This window comes from Lactuca sativa, chromosome 4 (assembly GCF_002870075.4).
Source record: "Lactuca sativa cultivar Salinas chromosome 4, Lsat_Salinas_v11, whole genome shotgun sequence".
In the NCBI taxonomy this organism is placed as follows: Eukaryota; Viridiplantae; Streptophyta; class Magnoliopsida; order Asterales; family Asteraceae; genus Lactuca; species Lactuca sativa.
In genome coordinates, this window is record NC_056626.2 from 205,204,806 (window position 1) to 205,212,826 (window position 8,021).

At 41.7% G+C, this 8,021-nt stretch overlaps 1 non-coding gene across 1 annotated transcript; it reads right to left on the reverse strand.

Moving 5' to 3' along the window:
- Positions 1–7,260: 7,260 nt before the first annotated feature.
- On the reverse strand, positions 7,261–7,367 carry LOC111902296 (small nucleolar RNA R71). Its single transcript, XR_008232309.1, has one exon. It is a non-coding gene; the product is annotated as a small nucleolar RNA R71 (small nucleolar RNA).
- Positions 7,368–8,021: the final 654 nt, after the last annotated feature.

The window sequence follows — 8,021 nt, forward strand, 5'->3', positions numbered from 1 at the left end:
GGCAAATCACTATCACAATTAATGAGGTTAAAGTTTTAAATAATATATTTTAAACTTTTTATAGAAATATTTATTTTTTTAATTATATGTTAAATTTAAAGTTATAACTAACTTTAAAATTTTGATATATCTCATAATTAATAATTTATTTAAAATAATTGAGTAATAATTACGAATTTTTATTATGAAAATTGAATTAATTTTATAATCGTAATTTCCACGAGTTATAAACTAATAACCAATAAAATCTTGTGAATTTTATTGGGATGCATTTCAATTTATGGGCTCAAATTTTAACTTTGTGATTTTATCATAAGCTCAATCATGAGCCCATTTAAAATTGGAGAAAGCATCATGATTATTTTTCTATTTTTGGTTGAGAATCTAATAATAAAAATCTTTAAGAGCGTTAGGGATGGGCCCGTTGAGGTGGTGTTATATAACCTTATAACATCAAGGGGGAAATGATGTTCATAGTGTTATAACATTGTTAAGAAGAGGTTAAGAGAAGAAAAATAGAGAGAGAGATGAAATGTGCAGCCAATCAATATTCTTGTTTCAATATGTTATAATGCCAACAAGATATGTCATAACACTAAGGGGGGAATGGTGCCCATGGTATTATGACCATATTATGAGGGTGCTACATATGCAACAACGACGTTTTATGTACCCATACCGGTTGCTCTAATTGTGAAGATACACTTTTATATTCCAGTCCTCTAATACTCATCTAAATATCTAGTTAGATAATCCTAGATATATATTTATACAGGTTATGAGTTATTATTATTATTTTTTACATTCTTATTTAAAGTTAGAAGAATTAGTAGACGAGGAAAGTTTATTTGCAATGAAACAAAGTATCGAATGTATAAAGTTATATATAAATATTGGAAATCCCTAAGGATGGAAATTTCACCCGATTCGGTGGGGAACCCCGTTGACCCACCCCAATCGAGGACGGGTATTCCCCGCCAAAACGGTACCGGGTACAGGGCCGGGGATCCCCATTATGCTAAAACCAGGGAAGGGGTCAGGGCCGGGTATAACAATCCCCAACCTGCTCCGCCCCCACTTTGATTATATATATATATATATATATATATATATATATATATATATATATATATATATCATTTATTGAATTTGAATTAAGTACCTTATATGCCTACTGTATGTGTATGAGAATTGCATGCTAGATTAGGGCTAAGGATCTAGGAAGATGCCTTATATGCCTTTTGTATGTGCTTATCGAACTGCATGCTATTACTAATTAGTCAGTGATATGATGACCTGATTAGGATATGCTTGGTTTTGGTTACTCAATGCTCGAATGTTGCTTGCTTTGTGTTTTTAGGAGTTCTAGTTATCTTTAATTAACTAGTAAACAAACATGTTAAGTTATATATTACGAAGACTAAATAATTTCAGATGATTAGGTCTATCCCTATTTTGCACATCTTGTCTAAGTCCAACCGTTGTAGGGTAGGACCTCTCATTCGAAGAATTATCTAGTTTTAGTGATATGTAATGGTATTCACGAGCTAGTTAGGGAGAGGTAGCAAGGAATCCTTATGTAACTGATGGCAGAGAGTAGGTCGGAGATTATCCCAGGGTAATCCTAGGATGAGATTAGTGCAGCAAGCAGTAGTAGTGAGAGGGACTTGGTGAGGTCAAAACAATCCTTGAGGAAAGTACGGATAGATGTGGAAGGTAGAATGGGCCCGTACTATTGAAAGAATAGGATCCGTACCCGAATTAAGGAGAGATGAGATTAAACCAGGGAACTTATAATGAGCATGAGGTCTCTCGATATTATGTATGACTCTGATGATTTTGTGGTTTGTTTCAGAATGGTGATGACACGTCACGGAGCAGGAGGTTCAGGGTCTGGGTCAGGTTCCGAGCCAGTTGATGACAGATTGTGCGAGTTCATTGTATCCGAGATTATGAGAGGCATCCTTGAGGCGACCCGGTGATTTTGGGTCGATCAAGGAGGGTATCATTGAGTTGATGGAGGATCGCCTTAGGGAATTCAGGAGTGACATGGCACTTGGCCAGTTAGGGACTCACATGCTCTCCTTCAAGGATTTAAGGGGATGCGAAGAGCCAGACTTTAGTGGGGTGAAGGACACCATTGTGGTGAGACGATGGATCACGAACATTGAGTTTGCGCAAGTGACGAGCTTCTGCCCTGAGGGGTCGAAGGTCGACTTTGTTGTCGATTGTTTGAGAGAGCGAGCTAGAGACTATGGGAGGCAATCAATGATACTTTAGGAGCCCTAGCCATTGAGGCTATGATCTGGTCGGATTTGTTGACCAGATTCTGAGTAGAGTTTGCACCAGCTGTGGAGGTTCAGCAGCTGGCCAGAGAGTTTTTGGATATGAGACAGACTATTTTGACGGTGGCAGAGATTACCGCCAAGTTCAGGGAGAGGGCCTTGTTGGTGCCCCAGTACGTGGGTGACGGGGAGATGAAGAAAACCTGGTACAATGATATGTTGAGAGTGGACATTCGGAAATATGTTAGCTATTCGTCATGCCCGACCTTAGATGATATGATAGCCAGGTAACAAGAGAGGGATATTGATATAGAGCACATCCAAAAGAGGAAGGCGGAGACTGGGCAGACGAATGGGGATTCAGGGAAGAAACCCAAGGGATTCGACTCGAGGTCGAAGGGCCAGCCGGTCCGGAGCCACTGTGGGAAGTGCGACAAGCCACATGAGGGATTGTGCAGAGCTGGGGGATCAGGCTGCTACAAGTGCGGCAAGACTGGGCACTTTAGCAAGGATGGCATAGCCCCTGCCTACACTATTTAGACATCAGAACTTATTTGATTCCATTACAATCAGCGGGGCCATAAAAGACCCACTGCCCGAGATTGGTATCAGGAGCGCTAGTTGCGGCGCCAGCTCCATCGACTCTGTGGATCATAGATGGTCGACATGGAAAGTCAAATGCTCTGGTGGTGAGGAGCCTAGCCTTCTAGCTGACCACTGAGGAGGCACGTGTCGCACCAGATGTGGTGACGGGTATGTTTCTTCTCCCTATCCTTTATTATATTTCAGTTTTGATATTTATGTTCCATATATTCTGTTTTAGGATCATTCCATGTGAACAGTTTCCCAGTGTTGATGTTATTTGATTCGGGAGCTACCCGATCTTTCGTTTCCCTTGCACTCAGAAAGAGATTTACTGAGTCTACGAGTTTGGTGGATTGTACATTAGAGGTCGAGATTGTGGACGACCGATCCGTACGGGTTTCGAAGGTTTATAGGGATTGTGTTCTGAGGATGTACGGCGAACATTATCTCGTGGATTTGATTCCCATTCCTTTGTGTGGGAACAAGGCCATCATAGGCATGGATTGGTTGAGCCCTAATGGGACAGTGATCGATTGTGAGCAGGAGTGGATTCAGTTTAGGAGCCCAAGTGGGGGAGAGCTAGTGATTCAAGGAGAGAGACCGCAACGTGGACCGTTCATGTGTTCAGCAGCGAGAGCTAGACGTTGCCTTCATCAGGGATGTAAAGGTTATGTCGCCTACGTAATGGATACTCGGGAGGAGGGTAAGGCGACCGTGAGCGATGTGATAGTTGTGCGAGAGTATCCGGATGTGTTCCCATAGGATTTTCCTGGGATACCTCCAAAGAGACAGGTGGAGTTTAGGATTGACCTAGTTACGGGTGCAGCTCCGATAGCCAAGGCACCATATCAGTTGGCTCCTCCCGAGATGCAGGAGTTGTCTACACTGCTGCAGGAGCTATTAGACAAGGGATTTATCAGGCGAGTAGTTCGCCTTGGGGAGCCCCGATTTTTTTTTTGTGAAGAAGAAGGACGGGTCACATCGGATGTGTATAGATTATCGGGAGTTGAATAAAGGAACGATGAAGAACCGTTACCCACTCCCGAGGATTGATGATCTCTTCGACCAACTTCTGTGAGCATCTTGGTTTTCCAAGATTGATTTGCGATCAGGCTACCATCAGATGAGAGTCAGAGACGAGGATGTGCAGAAGACAGCATTTCGGACTCGCTATGGCCACTATGAGTTCGTGGTGATGCCATTTGGGCTTACCAATGCTCCTGCTGCGTTCATGGATCTCATGAACCACGTATTCAGATCGATGCTAGATCGGTCTGTGATAGTTTTTATTGATGATATCTTGGTTTATTCCAAGATGCGGGAGCAACATGAGGAGCACTTGTGAGAGGTGTTGAATACCCTGAGGAGCGAGAGCTTGGACGCCAAGCTCTCCGAGTTCGAGTTCTGGTTGCGCGAGGTGCAGTTTCTGGGGCACCTTGTCAACCAGAACGGTATTATGGTCGACCCATCCAAAGTGGAGGCCGTGATGAGGTGGGAGGTTACGAGGTCTCCATTTGAGATTCGGAGCTTCCTCAATTTAGCAGGCTATTATTGGAGCTTCATTCAGGATTTCTCCAAGATAGCGGTACCCTAACCTGGCTGACGAAGAAGGTTGTTGTCTTTCGTTGGGGGCCTGAGCAGTAGGCACCGTTCAATACTTTGAGGCAGAGGTTGTGCGAGGCGCCGATATTAGCCCTGCAAGAGGGCGTTGAGGATTTCATAGTGTATTGTGACGCATCTACCTCGGGTTTGGGCGCAGTTTTGATGCAGAGAGGACACGTCATCGCTTACGCCTCGAGGCAGTTGAAGCCTCACGAGGCGAATTATCCGACTCACGACCTGGAGTTAAGGGCAGTTGTTTTTGCCCTCAAGATTTGGTGATACTACCTCTATGGGGTACGTTGTACCATTTACACGGATCACAAGAGTTTGAGGTACCTGATGGACCAGCCAAATTTGAACATGAGACAACGACGGTGGTTGGACGTGGTAAAGGATTAAGATTGTGAGATTCTCTACCATCTAGGGAAGGCCAATGTTGTGGTCGATGCACTTAGCCACAAGGCATTTGCAGCAGTGATCAGAGGCATCTGCCTGAGGATGACAGTAGTGACCCCACTTTTGGAGCGGATTCGGGAGGCCTGATATTGCCATATTTATACCTATTTTTAGGCAATATTTAAGTACATTTTTATTAATAAGTTGATAATATGTTTAGAATAATGGTACTTATGACTTTAAATTGTTATTTTTCAGTCAATTAAAAGGATTTTCGAAGAGAGAGACCAAAAGTGACAATATGTAGAACATGGGAGACTTGGAAGACAAGAAATGAATAAATCCACGAAAGTTACTAAACCCACGACGTGGCAAAGTCGGCCAAGATGTGGCATGAGGATTCTAGAAGATACAGATCGCAATTCGGAGGAATCCTTGCCCGGTATGGATAACTTGGAGCCCATGACGTGGCCTGGATAGCCACGACGTGGTGCGGGATTTTGGAGTCTATTTAAGTGTTCCTGATCATTACGAGAGGGAGAGCTTTTGGGCTAAAGGAAGGAGTTCCAGAAGACGACTTGGAGCGAAAGAAAGGTTCTGGAAAAGGTTTTCAACACCAAAAAGAGTAAAGGTCTATATTTTAGTTAATTAAGAACATGCTTTTTATTACTTTAAGTTGTGTTAGTTTATTATTTGCTATGATGAGCAGCTGAATCTAGCTACTCTTGTTTAGCTAGATGAAGCTTCCAACTTATGAATAGCTCAAATTTTTATGGATTTATTTAGTTGGTAAAATTGCTTGTGTTTAATTTGTATTACCTAGCATGCTTAAGTTTGTTGCTTTAATTACTTGATTGCATGTTCTATGTAGCTTAGTGACCATTAACTGCATGAACTTGTTTACCTAATGATTTAGTGAACATTGAATTGTTAGAGCTAGGATTGACCAATTTTAGTTAGTAATTAGAGTAAAGGAGCTTAGCTGTGCTAGAGAACGTGTATTGTGACTATAATTGCGTTTTTATAAACAAATTTTACATAGCATATTTACATTCATAATTAGTTATGTGTTTAATTGTGTGTGAACATACATGGTTTTACATGAATTAGTTAATTATTGGTAAAGTTAGAACTAAATTACTAATATAATTAAAACCAACTTGATAATCCATAATCATTAGCTAAGCCATAAGAAAGAAGTGGATTCAATCTAAACAAGAGTGTGTTTTTTACTTATTGAATTTGATTTAAGTTCATCTGATCTTGTAAAATCAGATAAAACCCCTTTTAAACTTGTTAATAATTAGGTTAATTTAATAGTAAGTAAATTAGTTAGTAACACCGTTCCCTGTGATCGACACCCGACTTACCTAAGCTATACTGTAATCTGACTAGGTACACTGCCTATAAGTGCATAGATAGTCTAAGTTTGTTAGGTTATAAATATTAAAATTAGTGGGTACTTTTGTGCACATCAAGTTTTTGGCACCGTTGCCGGGGAACGGCTTAGTTTTTAGCTTATTTATTTGCATTAAATTAATCGATCCTTCTTGTGGAGTAAAAAACACAAAAAGTTAATTTTTTAGCAAAGTATAATTTTTTCTTTCAGTCACAGAGTCCACGACGTGGCCAAATACCTGCCATGACGTGGACATCTAAAACACTAGATTTTTAGTTGTTAGTTAGTTTTTCTTATTTTAGTTCAGTTTTACGTTTTTAGTTTAGCAAGTTGCAGGAGTTCATGACCAGAGGCTCAAACACACCCTTGGTGCCACCACTTGAAGATCCCGAGTCTGCAATTCACAAGAAAAAGACGCCCTTACAAGAATTGAAGTCAGATTTTTCAAGGAAGTCGGGAAAGAAGACAGGAGAGTCAAGTTCATCCGCAAGGCACAAGAGCAATTTTGAGCACTTGGATCAAACACCCGTCCAAACCGAGTCCGAATACGATACCGAGCTGGAATTTGAAGAACACATAAGCGAGCCCAAGAACGAGCCAAGGAACGAGATGGCAGCAATTGAAGAGATGTCCATGGGAGCTTACAAAAAGCAGATCCGAGAAGATATGGGTCCCGGTTTAGTCTAGCCCGCAATACCTGCCACTGCCACATTCGAGTTGAAGGGGCACATAGTGACTGCATTGAAGGATATCCCATTTTTTGGGAAAGATCATGAGGATGCTTTTAAGCATCTAGATGAAGTCAACGACATTGCAGATTACTTCAATGTCCCAAATGTCAACAGAAACACAGTCTTGCTTAGGATGCTTCCCATCACTTTCAAAGGAGCTGCTAAGGAATGGTTAAAAGCACTTCCACCAGGTACAATTACCAGTTGGGCTCAAATGCGTGAGCAATTCCTGGACCAGTTTTGCCCGCCATCCAAGATAGCCAAACTCAAGAAGGCAATAGCCAACTTTGAGCAACAGCCGGAGGAGTCATTATACGAAGCATGGGAGCGGTACAAGGGCTTGCTCAGAAATTGCCCTCAGCATGATCTAAATGTGCAACAAGAGATGTCAATCTTCTATGATGGGGTCAACGTTATGACAAGACAACTCCTTGATTCTCAAGGACCTTTGACAAAGAAAAATCCAAGGGAGGTCAAGGAGCTGATTGAAGAATTCGCGAAGCACTCTCGCAAATACCACAACCCTAGGCAAGATGGAATCAAAGGCGGTGGAGGGGCCCAAACTGAAGAAATAGCACCTGTAATGGCCATGCTGAACAATTTGGATCGAAGGATAACACAAATGGACCAGTCAATACATGCCATAAGAGTGGGTTGCGAAAGATGTAGTGGTCCACACTTGACCAAGGACTGCAATGTAGATGAGTTTGGGAACAGAAAAGCTCAAGTGTGCTACTCTAGTGGGGATAAGTTTGATGAGGATTGGAGGAAACCGAAGAAGGAGTGGCTGCCATATGAAGAGTATAAGAAGCAAAAAGAAGAGAAGTATAGGCAGACAGGTCGAGGCTTTTATCAAAAGGATCAGTCACCAGCCGAGAAGAAACCCGATCTAGAGACCATTTTGATGAAGTTTATGGAAGCTTCGGAAAAGAGACACGATGCCTGTAACGCCCGTAGATCAGGGCTAGTCAATTTAGAGACGATAAACATCAAAAATGACTTTTTAATAGAAGATTATTTAGG